We start from the raw sequence: 14,554 nt of genomic DNA on the forward strand, positions 1-14,554 counted from the left end.
ATAAAACACAGGTATTAGCTTTAAACTATGAACCACCAGTTGAAATTAAGAATTATTATAAATGGAAATGGGATGCAGATAGCATTAGGTATTTAGGGGTGGAAATACATTGTGATGTCACCAAAATGTTGAATGCCAACTATGCCCCTCTAAACTCAGTGCATCCCATGATGCATTGAGTTTTTCCTTTCCAGTCACCTTCTCACTCACTATGTGTTAATAGACCTCTCTGCATCGAATCATATCTGTTATTAATTTCTGTCTCTCTTCCACAGCATGTCTTTCATCCTGTTTTCCTTCTTTTACCCCAACCGGTCGCAGCAGATGGCCGCCCCTCCCTGAGCCTGGTTCTGCCAGAGGTTTCTTCCTGTTAAAAGGGAGTTTTTCCTTCCCACTGTCGACAAAGTGCTTGCTCATAGGGGGTCATATGATATTATTGTTGGGTTTTTCTCTGTATTTATTATTGTGCTATCTATTGTACAATATAAAGTGCCTTGAGGCGACTTTTGTTGTGATTTGGCGCTATATAAATAAAATTGAATTGAAAAAATTGAATTAAATGAATCTATAAAATCAGTTATACAAAGATGGAGCACTATTCCATTTCTGGACCTACAATCAAGGATTGAATCAATCAGATTAAATATTCTCCCCTGACTGCTATATTTGTTTCAGTCTTTACCGATTGCTATACCACAAAAACGGTTTGCGGCATGGGATAGATTATTGTCAAAATATATCTGGAATCGGAAAAAAGTTAGAGTTAAATATAAAATGCTCAATTAAAAGAAAGAAAAGGGAGGTCGTGGGCTTCCCTGTCTGTGAGAATATTACTGTGCAGCTCAGTTAAGACCACTGATTTGTCTCTGTTGTCCAGACTACACCGCCGGATGGAAAGACGTTGAAGGAATAATAGTGAAAAGAATTCCAGTTTCAGCATTAATATCGGACATAAAATTGCAGAATAAAATATATATGGCAGATAAACCTATACTACAAATAATGATATCTGCTTGGAAAGAAGTAATAAAAATTGGTGGTTTGGAAAATGCCTCTAAAGTTTTAAGATGGTGTTTATATGATTCAGATTTTACTCCAAATCAATATGATATTAGATTCAAAAACTGGATTTCAAAGGGTATAACTAATTATTATTCATGTGTCCATAAGGGAGCATTTCAAAGCTTTGAATCTTTAAGGAGTAAACATGACTTGGGGCCAGATGGATTTTTTAGATATCTACAGATCAGAAATTACTTTAATCAAAACTTAAAAGTGAACCTAAAAGAATTACAATTTGCAGAAACATTCTTATTACTAACCAAATCTGGAGCGCAAAGTAAAATTATTTCCAAATTATACAACAGCATCCTACGGTGTAAAAATGACATCACTCTGTATATTAAAGCGAAGTGGGAAAAGCATGGTAATTTGTCAATTACAGAGAAGTGTTGGGCTCACGGTCTAATGTTTGGCGTGAATTTAGCTGGAAAAGCATTATGAGATTTTTCATTACCCCTGCTCAACAAAGATATCGAGGAATTGGTGATAAATGTTGGAGATGTGGTGGAGACGGAGCCAACCATTTCCACATCTTTTGGGACTGTAAAGTTATCCGCCAGTATTGGTCTCTAATCCATGATCATTTACAAAATGTTTTTTCTTTTGTTTTTCCTTCAACCTTTGAGACCATTTTGTGTGCAATGTACCAGTGGATAAACTGAATTCCAACGACAGAAGACTCCTGTATATCCTACTGGCCGCAAGTAAAAAGCCTCTTACGAGAAGATGGCTAAAACCTGAACCACCAACGATGGAAGACTGGATACATTCTGTACAAGAGATCTATACGATGGGAAAAGTGTCATTTTCTCTTAAACTTCAGAGGGATACCTTCTACGGAATATGGTCTAAATGGACAGACTATGTTAAGCATATGAGATGTGATTTTGTATAAGATGTTACAACCCTGAGTATTATGTAAACCTACCTGCCCTGCTGCCCTCCAACCCTAGTCCCCCTTTTTTCCCTCTCTCTTTTTTCTTTTTCCTTCTTCTTTATTTTTTTAATTATAACTTAAAAATGTAACAGCAAAGAAAGTGTAAAAATGCATACAATTGTTTTGTTCAACTGCTGTCCCAATAAAACAGATAATAAAAAAAGAAACATTATTTCCCATCAGACCATGAGCAACATTCAGGCATCTAACACAGTAACACTAGTTAGCTGTGTGCGCTACTAAAAAAAAGGCTGTTCCAATTCTCAGCACCGATCCTCTCTTTTCCCGAGTCCTTAGCAATTCTCCTTCTAACGATGACGTTTTCCTCGAGGGTAAGGTAAGCGTTTAGGGAAAGGGTTGTGCAACTGAGTCACGTGACCGCACAGCCACAAATCACAGCAGAGCAGGGAAAAGGGGGCGGAGCAAAGTGTGTGTGCAGGAGAGGAGTCGAGCAGAGAGAGCTGCTTTTTCATGAAACGGGAGTAAAGTAGTAAATTTACAGGAACATATACCACTACCAACGTTTGGATCGATATCTGCATCGATCTGCACACCCTTTGTCCCTGGATTGTAGCTGAGATCACCGTGAACCACGTGGGTCTCTGCTCCCTGATCTGTTTGGAAAGACTTCCAGCTTCATCACGGAGTTTCTAAAGGTAAGCATCGAGCTAACTTTAATGTGGGTTCAGTTTATGTTGAGTTTATCTCTGTTGAGAATAATAGATTGCTTGGTATATACTGGAGTTAGACAGACTGTAGAGTTCGTGATTGCTTGCAACATTATATTATGGCGGTTGCTAGGGGGTAAGAATACATACAGAAAAATAGTCTTTGAATATGAACAAAAGGCTGCAGGGCAGGAGAACAGCCAACCCCCACCCCTAGGACAGGAAGCCACAGGTACAAGCCTGGGGGAGGGCAACCCCAGGGTGAATAATAGAGAGAGAGTAGTGGAGCTACCCCCGCCGCCCGTCCCCCCTTACGCTATAAAGGTTTGTGTGAGGAATGCTCCTCAGATCAGCCTTTAGAATAGGACTTCATAGGATGATCTCCAGATGCATCTGTATTTACTCCCAGCCAGGGGCGATTCAAGGATCACACCATTAAAAAACACTCCGAAAACAGAATAAATTATTACAAAATATTAATAGAAACTATAAAAATGGAGGCAACTTTGCCTGTGGTAGAATGTATACAATGTATGAAAAAATCTTTAGTGCAGTTACTAATTTTACTAATTTAATAATAATTTTGTGTTGTAAGATTTATGAGTTTCATGCTTTCATAGTGGTACTTAGGAGAGCTTGACATTTTAAGCTGCAGTACAGAATCTTTGGAACAAGCTTAAAACACTTTTAGAATATAAACAGAGCGCTGTGCTTCTCTTTACAGCTCCTCACTCCACCAGGGCTCTGTTTGGCACTTTCTGATAGTGTGCAAATGTGATGTATGTACTGCAGCAGTCATACAGACAACTAGATGGTCCAGAAGTTGGCCTACCTATTACTGGCTGAGGTTTTAATAGAGTTGTGACTGAACCACATAAAATATATCATTAATTTTAATCTCCCCAATCAATGATAATGTTATGTTGGAATGTTGTTAAAGAGGGTCAAACATGTTTCAACCCAGTTTGTTTTGCAGATTCTGTATAGCAGCTTTAATATAGGGAGAACACAACCTCCAGATTGTGTGAGCAAAATCAGGTTTTTTCTCTTTGTCAGTTTAACAGTTTCTGTTTTGCCTGTCAGTTGTCTGTTTTCTTACCTGGGCCGTTTATCAATGCCCAAGTACGCGAGTACGTACTCGCCGAGAACGCACAGGAGTACGTACCCGCCGAGAACGCGAGCACGGACTCGTGGGCCGTTTCTCAATTCTCAAGTACGCGAGCACGGACTCGTGATTTGTACAGTCGGAACACCAGCATGCGTGATGATGTCACAGGTCCGGAGTTTTTACTGCCGTCCCCTCTTAATTTAACTGTGAGTAACATGTTATGAAGCTTAACTTTAATCACAGCCAAACCAGTTTACTCAGGAACAAATAAAACACTGAAATAAACCAAACATTAACATTTAGAAGTGATCTAAGTGACTTATATATCATTTTTAACCTCAGTAGTGAAACCTCTATTAATAAAAATAGTGTACATGTACATACGTGTACATACCTTAATAAAAACAAGCAGGTGAGATGTTAGAACGCTTTTATTTCTATTCTAGTGGACACTCAATACTATAGACAGCTGCTGGAGTTTCTTTAACCTGAGTAGTGAGAGGACCGCGAGGGGGGGGGGGGGGGGGGGACGATGTGCCGGGAGTCCGCTGTTGAGTTTTGGACGAAATGCATTCTGGGATATATAGCTGTCCCAAGTCTACACCGATGCATGCTCGATAAAATGGGCGGATCAAGAACACATCCGGGACTTTTTCGCGTTCTCGGCGTGATGCGTACTTCGAATTGGAACAGTACTTGGTCTCCGACTGATGACGTATCACGAGTACACGAGAACGCAAGTACGCACAAGTACGCATATTGATAAACGCCCCTGGTTTTTCCTGACCTTGTACTTTCTCCTCACATTCCCCTTTCCTCTCTCCCTCTTTGGGTGACAATCATACACAAATAGATTGTGTTCAATTAGATGAAAATTTACATTAATATGAAAAAAATACTATTAAGATCACTAACAAAGAGTCCTCTCTCAGTATCCATTGCAAACTGCCACCTGTTTCATATGGAAGCTTTGAGGGGCAGCTTTTGGAAATGAACTGTGCTCCATCAGCTGTCTGCGCGGTGGTTTATCGTCCACCGAAAGGCGTTAAGGATTTTAATCTCAAGTTTGCTGACTTACTGGGGAATCTTATGTTAGGATATGGCCGTGTTTTAATTCCTGGTGATTTTAACATCCATGTATGCTGTGAGACTGGACGACTAGTAAAAGATTTCCTTGCCCTTATTGACACTTTTAATCTCACTCAGTGGGTAAGTGATCCAACTCATAAGAAGGGTCATACACTTGATCTGGTGCTTGCATATGATCTTGATGTCTGTATTACAGAAATCAAGGACTGTGGGATATCGGATCATTTCCCAGTTATGTACAGTGCGTAACGTGGAGTTGGACAGCGAGCGACCTGTGCATCAGATGCGCATGATAAATTCAGTGACTGCTGCTCGCTTTTCCTCTGCTTTTACTAACTCGGTCCTCTGTGATACCAACCCCGGTGCGAAACTATCAGCTGATGACCTAGCTAACCTTTTTAACTCAATATGCTCCACTATCCTTAACTCTGTTGCTCCACTAAGGACTAAACGCACCAAATCTTCACATCAACCTTGGCTGAATGAAACCACCCGCACTCTCAGACGTGAATGTCGACGTGCAGAGAGAAAATTGAAAGAAAACAAGCTCCAGTGATTCCTTTTGAATCACTTCATTAAAAAAATCTCAACCTTACGAACACTGTATTCCCAGGCAGTGTTAGACCTAGATCCACCTTGTAAATGCTCGGCTGTTTTTCAGCAGTTTGAGCGTTTGACCTTTTCTGCAGTGAAGGAAGTAATTGATCACTTAAAACCGTCTAATTCCCCACAAGATATTCTTCCTTCTCGCCTCCTTAAAGAAACTCTTCATGCCATTGGGCCTAGTATTTTATTTTTATTAAATACTTTATTGTCAACAGGTTGTGTACCAGCTGTTTCCAAACATGCTGTTGTGCAACCCATTACTAAGAAGAAAATTCTTGATCCAAATGTACTTTCTAACTTCAGGCCAATTTCTAAACTCTCTTAAGTCCAAAATTTTGGAAAAGATTGTTTTCAAGCAACTTCAGATGTTTTTAGACACTCATGGCATTTGTGAAGTGTTCCAGTCTGGTTTTAAATCTCTTCACAGTACTGAGACGGCGCTTTTACAAGTTTTTAATGATCTTCTTTTAACTGTCGACTCAGGTTGCTCTATTGTTTTAGTCCTTTTAGATTTGACTGCTGCCTTTGACACAGCCTTCTTTTATCGAGACTTGAACACGTTGTTGGTCTAAAAGGCACGATTTTACCATGGTTTAAATCTTATTTGTCAGAGAGGTCTTTTTAAGATAAGATAAGATAAGATAACCTTTATTAGTCCCACACGTGGGAAATTTGTTTTGTCACAGCAGGAAGTGGACAGTGCAAAAGTTATGAAGGACACTTAGAATAAAATAAAATAAGAATAAATACAGTACACAACTGTACAGAATAGAATAAAAATAGAATACTATATACAGTAGAATAAAATAGAATAAAATATACAATAGGATAAAAATAGAATACAAATGCTATATACAACAGAGTGAAAAATACAACGGTGCCAGAAAGATTATTGCACATTTGTGTTATTGCACATTTGTGGATGTGTGTGTGTATGATCAGTTAAAGTCTTTGTTGTGGAGTCTGACAGCAGTGGGGAGGAAAGACCTGCGAAATCTCTCCGTCCCACACCGTGGGTGCCGCAGTCTCCCACTGAAGGAGCTGCTCAGTGCTGTCACAGTCTCATGCATGGGGTGGGAGATGTTGTCCAGCAGGGATGACAGCTTAGCCACCATTCTCCTGTCACTCACAACCTCCACTGGGTCCAGAGGGCATCCTAGAACAGAGCTGGCCCTTCGGATCAGCCTGTTCAGTCTCTTCCTGTCCCCAGCAGAGATGCTGCCACCCCAGCAGACCACACCATAAAAGATGGCTGAGGCCACCACAGAGTCATAGAAGGTCTTCAGGAGTGGGCCCTCCACTCCAAACGACCTGAGTCTCCGCAGCAGGTACAGTCTGCTCTGCCCTTTCCTGTAGAGGGTGTCTGAGTTATGAGTCCAGTCCAGTTTGCTGTTCAGATGAACACCAAGGTACCTGTAGCTGTCCACAGTCTCAATGTCCATACCTTGGATGTTCAGTGGTTGCAGTGGAGGATGTTTGTGCCTGCGGAAGTCTACCACCAGCTCCTTGGTTTTACTGGCATTGATCTGGAGGTAGTTCAGCTGGCACCAGTCCACAAAGTCCTGAGTCAGTCCTCTGTACTCCTTGTCGTCCCCATCAGTGATGAGGCCGACTATAGCAGAGTCATCAGAGAACTTCTGCAGGAAGCACTGGGTGGAGTTGTGGGAGAAGTCTGCAGTGTAGATGGTGAAGAGGAACGGAGCCAGAACCGTTCCCTGTGGGGCCCCCGTACTGCAGACGACCCTGTCCGACACACAGCCCTGAGTCCTCACATACTGTGGTCGGTCGGTGAGGTAGTCCAAAATCCAGGTAGTGAGGTGATGGTCCACTCCAGAGTTCTCCAGCTTGTCCTTCAGAACCGAGGGAAGAATAGTGTTGAAGGCACTGGAGAAATCAAAGAACATGATTCTCACAGTGCTCCCAGCGGTCTCCAGGTGAGCGAGGGAGCGATGTAGGAGGTGAATGACGGCATCATCCGCTCCAATGACAGGCTGGTAGGCAAACTGAAGTGGGTCCAGTGATGAGCTCACAAGGCGCCGAAGCTGAGCCAGGACCAGCCGCTCCAGGGTCTTCATCAGGTGGGATGTCAGAGCCACCGGCCTGTAGCTGTTGAGGTCCTTGGGGCGTGAAGTCTTTGGCACTGGTACAACACAGGAGGTTTTCCAGAGCTGTGGGACTCTTCCCAGCCTCAGGCTCAGGTTGAAGAGGTGCTCCATCACACCACACAGTTGGTCCGCGCAGGACCTGACGACCCTCTAGCTGATGCCATCTGGACCCGCTGCCTTCTTGCCATTAATCCTCCTCAGTTCCCTCCTAACCTGGGTGGTTGAGAGAGACAGGCTGGAGCCTTGTGTTGATTGTGTATTGGATGCTGTTGTTGGGGGTGGGGAGGAGTGAGCAGGGTGAATAGAGGAGGTGTGAAGTGTCTGAGGTGTCAGAGGTGGAACAGCAGCAGTGGGGGTGGTTGAGTCTGCAGCCGATGTTGGAGACTGCTTCATGGCTGAATCAAATCTGTTGAAGAAATGATTCAGTTCATTTGCCCACCTCACATCCCTCCCAGGCAGAGAGTTCTGATGTTTGTGGCCCGAGATGGTTCTGAGGCCTCTCCAGACTTCACCAACATTGTTTTGCTGAAGCTGGTTCTCCATCTTCTGCCTGTAGCTATCCTTCCCATTCCTTATCAGTCCCCTCAACTCTCTCTGCACCCTTTTCAACTCCTCTTTGTCTTTGGATTTGAAGGCCCTCCTCTTCTGCTTGAGTACAGTCCTGGTAGGTACGGTGTTATCCACACAGAAATTAATATAGTCCATAATGCATGTAGTAAGGCTGTCGATGTCCTCTCCGTGGTCGTCACAGATCACCTCCCACACAGTCGACTCAAAACAATCCTTAAGAGCCTCCTCGCTCTCCTCCGACCATCTCTGTACTGTGCGGGTGGCTGGTGGCTGGTGGCTCCCTGCGCACTAAGGGCTCATACACAGGGACAAGGTGCACCAGGTTGTGATCAGATCTGCCCAGGGGAGGGAGAGGTGATGAACTGTATGCCTCTTCAGCATTGGCATACAGTAAGTCCAGTGTTTTATTGTCTCTGGTTGGGCAGGTCACATACTGGGTGAAGGTGGGCAGTGTGGAGTCCAGTGAGGCATGATTAAAGTCCCCTGATATTATGAGGAGGGCTCTCGGAGATTGTGTTTGCAGTCTGCTGACCACTGAGTGGAGAGTGTCACAGGCTGCATCCGCGTTGGCCGAGGGGGGGACATACGCTGTTATCGCGATAACATGCGAGAATTCCCGGGGCAGGTAGTACGGACGCATGCTAACGGCTAACAGCTCAATGTCTCTGCTGCAGAGTTGTTCTTCTACAGTGATGTGCCCAGGGTTACACCATCTGTCATTCACAAACACTGCCAGTCCCCCTCCTTTCCTCTTACCGCTCTCTCTCGTCCTGTCCGCTTGCAGCAGCTGGAATCCCGGTAGTGTCACACTCGTGTCCGGAGTTAGCGGTGTTAGCCACGACTCCGTTAGCATCATGATGCTACATTGCCGGTACTCCCTCTGTGACCAGGTTAGCGACGTGAGCTCATCCAATTTATTGTGCAAAGACCGTACATTTCCAATAATTACAGAAGGAAGAGATGGTCGATAACGTCTCCTTCTCGGGCGACGGCGCTCCTTCCCAGCACGACACCCCCGTCTTTTCCTCCTCAGCTCGCTGGGAATGTCGGGTCTGTCCGCCGGCAGTACTGCTGTGGGACGCAGCGCTAACAGCTGATCCTTACTGTAAACAAAGGATCCCTGCTCTGGGTCCCCACACACGGGTGAAAAAAGTAGAAAAAAACTAAGAAAAACGACCAGAACTAGCACAAAACGGTAGAACATGGTTGCAGAGTCTAATTACTAATACGTTAGTTATAGAAAAATTACGAGAAGAAAAGATAAGAAAGAAAGAAACTCGGAATGAGCAGAGCTGCTGTAACAGGCTGCCGCACACGGGGAAGTATACCTTTTCTGTTGTCTTTTTCTCTTCCTCCACCCCTGTCTGTTGTGGTGTGCCATAGGGGTCTGTTTTGGGTCCAACTCTGTTCTCCATATACAGGTCCTTCTCAAACAATTTGCATATTGTGATAAAGTTCATTATTTCCTGTGATGTACTGATAAACATTAGACTTTCATATATTTTAGATTCATTAGACACAACTGAAGTAGTTCAAGCCTTTCATTGTTTTAATATTGATGATTTTGGCATACATAGCTCATGAAAACCCAAAATTTCTATCTTAAAAAATAAGCATATCATGAAAAGGTTCTCTAAACGAGCTATTAACCTAACCATCTGAATCAACGAATTAACTCTAAACACCTGCAAAAGATTCCCGAGGCTTTTAAAGACTCCCAGCCTGGTTCATTACTCAAAACCGCAATCATGGGTAAGATTGATATCTTGCAGTTTCCGTTTACGATTACTATCTTGTCTCTGGATGTATCTATTAAGACACTCTGGGGCCATCCTATTTATACATTTAAAGACTGATTTAAGAAAACACAAATGATTAAAACTCTTAAAACTAAGTAGATTATATTTCTCTAAAATGTGACAATGATGCCAGGGCTGCACGATTTTGCATAAAATGAGAATAATGATTTTTTTGCTTAGAATTGAGATCATGATTCTCTCACGATTTTCTTTTCCACTATAAAAATTTATTGCACTTATTAACTGCACATCAACTTCCTAACAGTTGAGACTGAACATTAGGGCTGCCACAAACAATTATTTTGATAGTCGACTAGTCACCAATTATCTTTGCGATTAGTCGACTAATCAGATCATGCATCCATTGGACGTAAAACGTACAGCTTATTGCACCAGCAGCATCTGCTCTTATATAACTATCATTAGCTTACAGCTTTAAGTATTTAAGGTATGTGCTAACTAAAAATAAAGACAAGATGATAGTTTATTAAATTTTAATGACATTTGCAGATTGGTGAAGTTTCGGTGAAGTTTAATAAACTCCTTGCTATCTAAAAGATAACGGGACACCGGAGTATATTCTCGAGCATCTCACAATTCTGATAATCAGTTGTCTGCTTGACGTTTATTCAGCTGTGTAAAAACTATAACTTATTAAAGTTATAGTTTTTACACAGCTGAATAAAGCCAAACTGATTTACTCAGGAACAAATAAAATACAAAAAAAGCCAAACAGTAACATTTTTAAGTTATCTAAGTGACTTATATATGTTTAACCTGAGTAGCAAAAGACGGCGGTGGGTTTGAAAATGATTTGCTGGGAGTCCGGTGTTCTCACGGGATCTAGTGAGCCTTGCCCCCGGCTAACTATAGAGGTGGTCAGTAACAGATGTCTTCGAAAACGTCGGAGCGCTTTTGAAAATATGTGATGTCTTGATAAACTGAGCAGATATTTGAAGTTTACACAGCTACATTCTTTCCTGAAAATATGTTAAACGTTTATTTTGTGACCCAGAAAGAATAATAAGAGTAATATTAAAATTAACTAGCTGCCGCCATTGTTGGAAACTGTTGGAAACTGCGCTATGAATTCTGGGACAGAGCTACTTCTTCTTCGGGGTTTAATGGCAGCTGGCATCCTTGTACATGCAGTGCTGCCATCGTCTGTTTCAGTCCGTTATTACACTCTTAAATCCTACTACTTATCCCTGCGTCTTTTGTAATCTTACAAAGCTTGAAACGATGCGTCAACTATTAAATCAGTCGTCGCCGATTTTGATAGTCGACGTAATCGTGACTAGTCGAGTAATTGTGACAGCCCTACTGAACATAAAAACAATCAATATCTCACTTGTCTACTCTTATGTACGAAACCTTAAAATACTTCTCACAATAACATTTTGAACAGTATTCTTTCCGTGTTAAAGGTGATGAGAGAGGTAGGTAATAGGTATGTTTCTTAAAATGTAAACCACTGATGGCTCCTAGATAGTGTTTTCCTTGTGGATGCGTACAGCCTTGGTTACTGGCCTGGTGGCCTGGTTGCCCCCGGGTGGGTCCGGGACGGGCGCGGAGGCTTGGGGGTCTGGGTGTGCTCCGCCCCCGGGAAACTTAAATACAGGGGAAGAACTTCGCTGACCTAAAGAACTTAAACATAAACCATAAACATCAAAAATGAACTAGAACTCAAAACCCTGGGTCCAAAGACCCAGGAACGTGACAAATGCATAAATAACTGAGCTGCTCAAGCAGGTATATAGTGCTGAATTAACTTAAAACAATTCAGATTAGCCTTGACCATCTTAGCAATCTTCTTTACATGCTTGTCCAATTTAAGACATAAATCAAAAATTATTCCTAAAAACTTAAAATCTTTGACCTCCTTTATTTCTTCGTTCCTTCACTGAAATTTGAACTCATCATTTATCTGATCATCAGGAACAAGAAACTAAGAATCTGTTAGTCTCATTTTTTTAAACCCTCTGCTGCTTTCTGTTCAACATTGCTTTCATTCAATCATCTTTCCTAATATAATATTAGTCCATTAGTTCATATATCGCTTCTCATCTCACTAAGTGAACCAAACAAGATGATAAAATCAGAAACACAGGCTTAAAATACCATCTGGTATTCATGAGCTTCATTGCATGTGTGTGTATGTTTTAGTAGGATTAAAACATTCTGTGCTTATGTATGTCGTTTTAATTACTTTACCCCTTTTTCTGAAACAAATCTCTGTTTACTACACCTTCTTCACTGTAAAATGTAATAATGTGTTTAATTAAAAATATTAAATAGGCTGAACTCAATTTTTATCAATTTGTTATTAGAACTCGATTTAAATATGTTACCAGTACTTTTTATGCAAAAACGCTAATAAACTCAATTTATTTGAGTTGTCTTAACTTAGAAAAACTAAGTAAGCTGGAAGTTTTGCTTCTCAGTGCGGAAGGATGAAAGATGTGTTTTGAAAATGCCACGTGACTACCGCCCTACTCCCTCCCGGATCAGTCCGCATGTTCATGGCGCATTTGTTATGGAATATATTGAGCAAACCTGGAGATATTATTGTTGTCATTGCTGTGGCTCTTTACTGACTTGGTGAGTAAAAGTTTACTCTTATTCAAACTGATTTTGTGGCTTCTCTTAGTTTAGCACCAGGTTTATAATCTTGCTAGCTAGTTAGTGTTAGCCTAGCGTTGCTTCTGCCGATGGGCTCATGTTACTTACAAATTAACACCACAGCCTTAAAAACCTTACATAAAACTATGTCTGTGAAATTTTCTGTTGATTGTTTGAAATAAAAAAGTGAGATAAGAGCCCAGACAAAATTCTTCGGGAGGTGCAGCCGCTAGGGATAGGGTGGGGTGTGGGGGGTATTTTAAATCCATAGCCATAACTAACTAACTAACTAACTAACTATATATATCATGTTTAACCTGAGTAGCAAAAGACTGCAGGGGGTTGAAAACAATACACCAGCTGTGCTGGTAGACTCTATCAAGCCTTGACCTCCCGGTCAGCTATCGCGCTGGTGGATAACAGAGCATCAGCTGCTAAACGTGGAAGCACTTTAAGCATAAATTAACTACATATTTGAGCATTACACAGCTACATTCTCGCCTGAAAATATCTTAAAAGGTTATTTTGTGACCCAGAAAGGGTAGTCTGGGGAAAAGGAGGATCGCATTTGTCGGCCACAGATGTTGGAGCCTGCGTACTTGTAAGCGCGGCAATGGCGGAGGAGCTCCGCTAAGAAACTTATTACTTTTCTGGGTCAAAATAAACTTTGAAGATATTTTCAGGTGAGAATGTAGTTGTGTAAAGTTCAAATATCTGCTCGATTTATCAAGACATCACATATTTGCAAAAATGCTCCGACGTTTTCGGAGACGTCCATTTTTTCATGCTTTGTGGCAGCTTTTGAGCATTTGTGGCATCTACTAATGTCAAATCTAGCCTTTATTTAACAACATAAGCAAACTCTATGTTACAATGATTGCACAGCCATTAAGGATCAAATCAGTTTCTGAAAAATGTTCTGTTTTTTTCTCCCTCTGCTTGCTTCTTACTGTCTTTGAGGCTCGGGACCAGCACTCCTGTTGTTGGACAGAAAGACATCAACTCAGTGGTAAGGATTTTGGTTTTCCAATATATTAGCAACTGTCAGTGACATTTATATTAATCAGGCTGAGCTTTAATCATACTTTAGATCAGCCTGTTTTACTTATTGTTTTATTTGTGCTTTGGTTTGGGGAAGTTGTTTCTTTACTGATCTTTTCCTGTCTTCTGTTATTAGACTTGAGATATGACTGCACTATGCTGTTGCTGGTGACTCCAGTTATTTCTACAAGACATGCTGTGTAAGTAAACAAACAACAACAGTTTGGTCTGCATTTCTTGAAAGATCACATCCCCCAAACTTAGTTTAGAGGGTCTACACTGTATATAGTGAAGTCTGCAAGTTTTCTAACAGCAAAATTTGTTTTGTGCCCAAATCATTTTGCACATCATTAGAATGAAAGTTATTGGCCATTTTTGCATAGCCCTTTTTAAAATTATGCTTTCATGACATTATTGTGTGTCGGGTGGTGGTCAGGGCTATCCAGACTGACAATTGGGACATTGAATGCCACCTCTCCGGTGGGGAGGGAGCCTGAGATTGTCTAAATTGGAGTCTGTTTTATACCAAATGCAGAAAAAAATGTTTTAAGAAAGCAATTAAGTTCATGTTCCAAAAAAATATGATTGTTTGCTTGCAGGACACCAGGAGAGATGAGTCCTCCGTCACAGATGGTGTGGTCAGTGAAGATGGTCGCCTGCAGGTTCAAGCTCATTGCATCTCCAACCCACATCCACTGCCACTGTACTTAAGGGAAGTTAAAGACTTTCTTCTGCACCTACATTTGGATCACCCTGATCCATGACAGTCATTCAGGCAGTAATGCCTGGACTGGAAACAAGCCATCCTTAAAATATTACAACATTCCAGCTCCTGTGTTGGAATGGAAAACAAATGTGTTGTTTAAATTAGAGACTGCACTTGTGACAGAACAATAAATATTTTATTTTGATTATATAAGTAATGTAAGTACAAAACAAGCTTGTGG

The 14,554-nt window shown here is 41.6% G+C and overlaps 1 long non-coding RNA gene across 1 annotated transcript; it reads left to right on the forward strand.

Annotated features, from left to right (window-relative positions):
* The first annotated feature begins 2,433 nt into the window (after positions 1-2,433).
* Positions 2,434-14,554, forward strand: LOC134624796 (uncharacterized). The gene is made up of 4 exons (XR_010093653.1): positions 2,434-2,655; positions 13,527-13,575; positions 13,744-13,807; positions 14,207-14,554. It is a non-coding gene; the product is annotated as an uncharacterized LOC134624796 (long non-coding RNA).

The sequence above is a fragment of the Pelmatolapia mariae genome, linkage group LG3_W (genome assembly GCF_036321145.2).
Source record: "Pelmatolapia mariae isolate MD_Pm_ZW linkage group LG3_W, Pm_UMD_F_2, whole genome shotgun sequence".
NCBI lineage: Eukaryota > Metazoa > Chordata > Actinopteri > Cichliformes > Cichlidae > Pelmatolapia > Pelmatolapia mariae.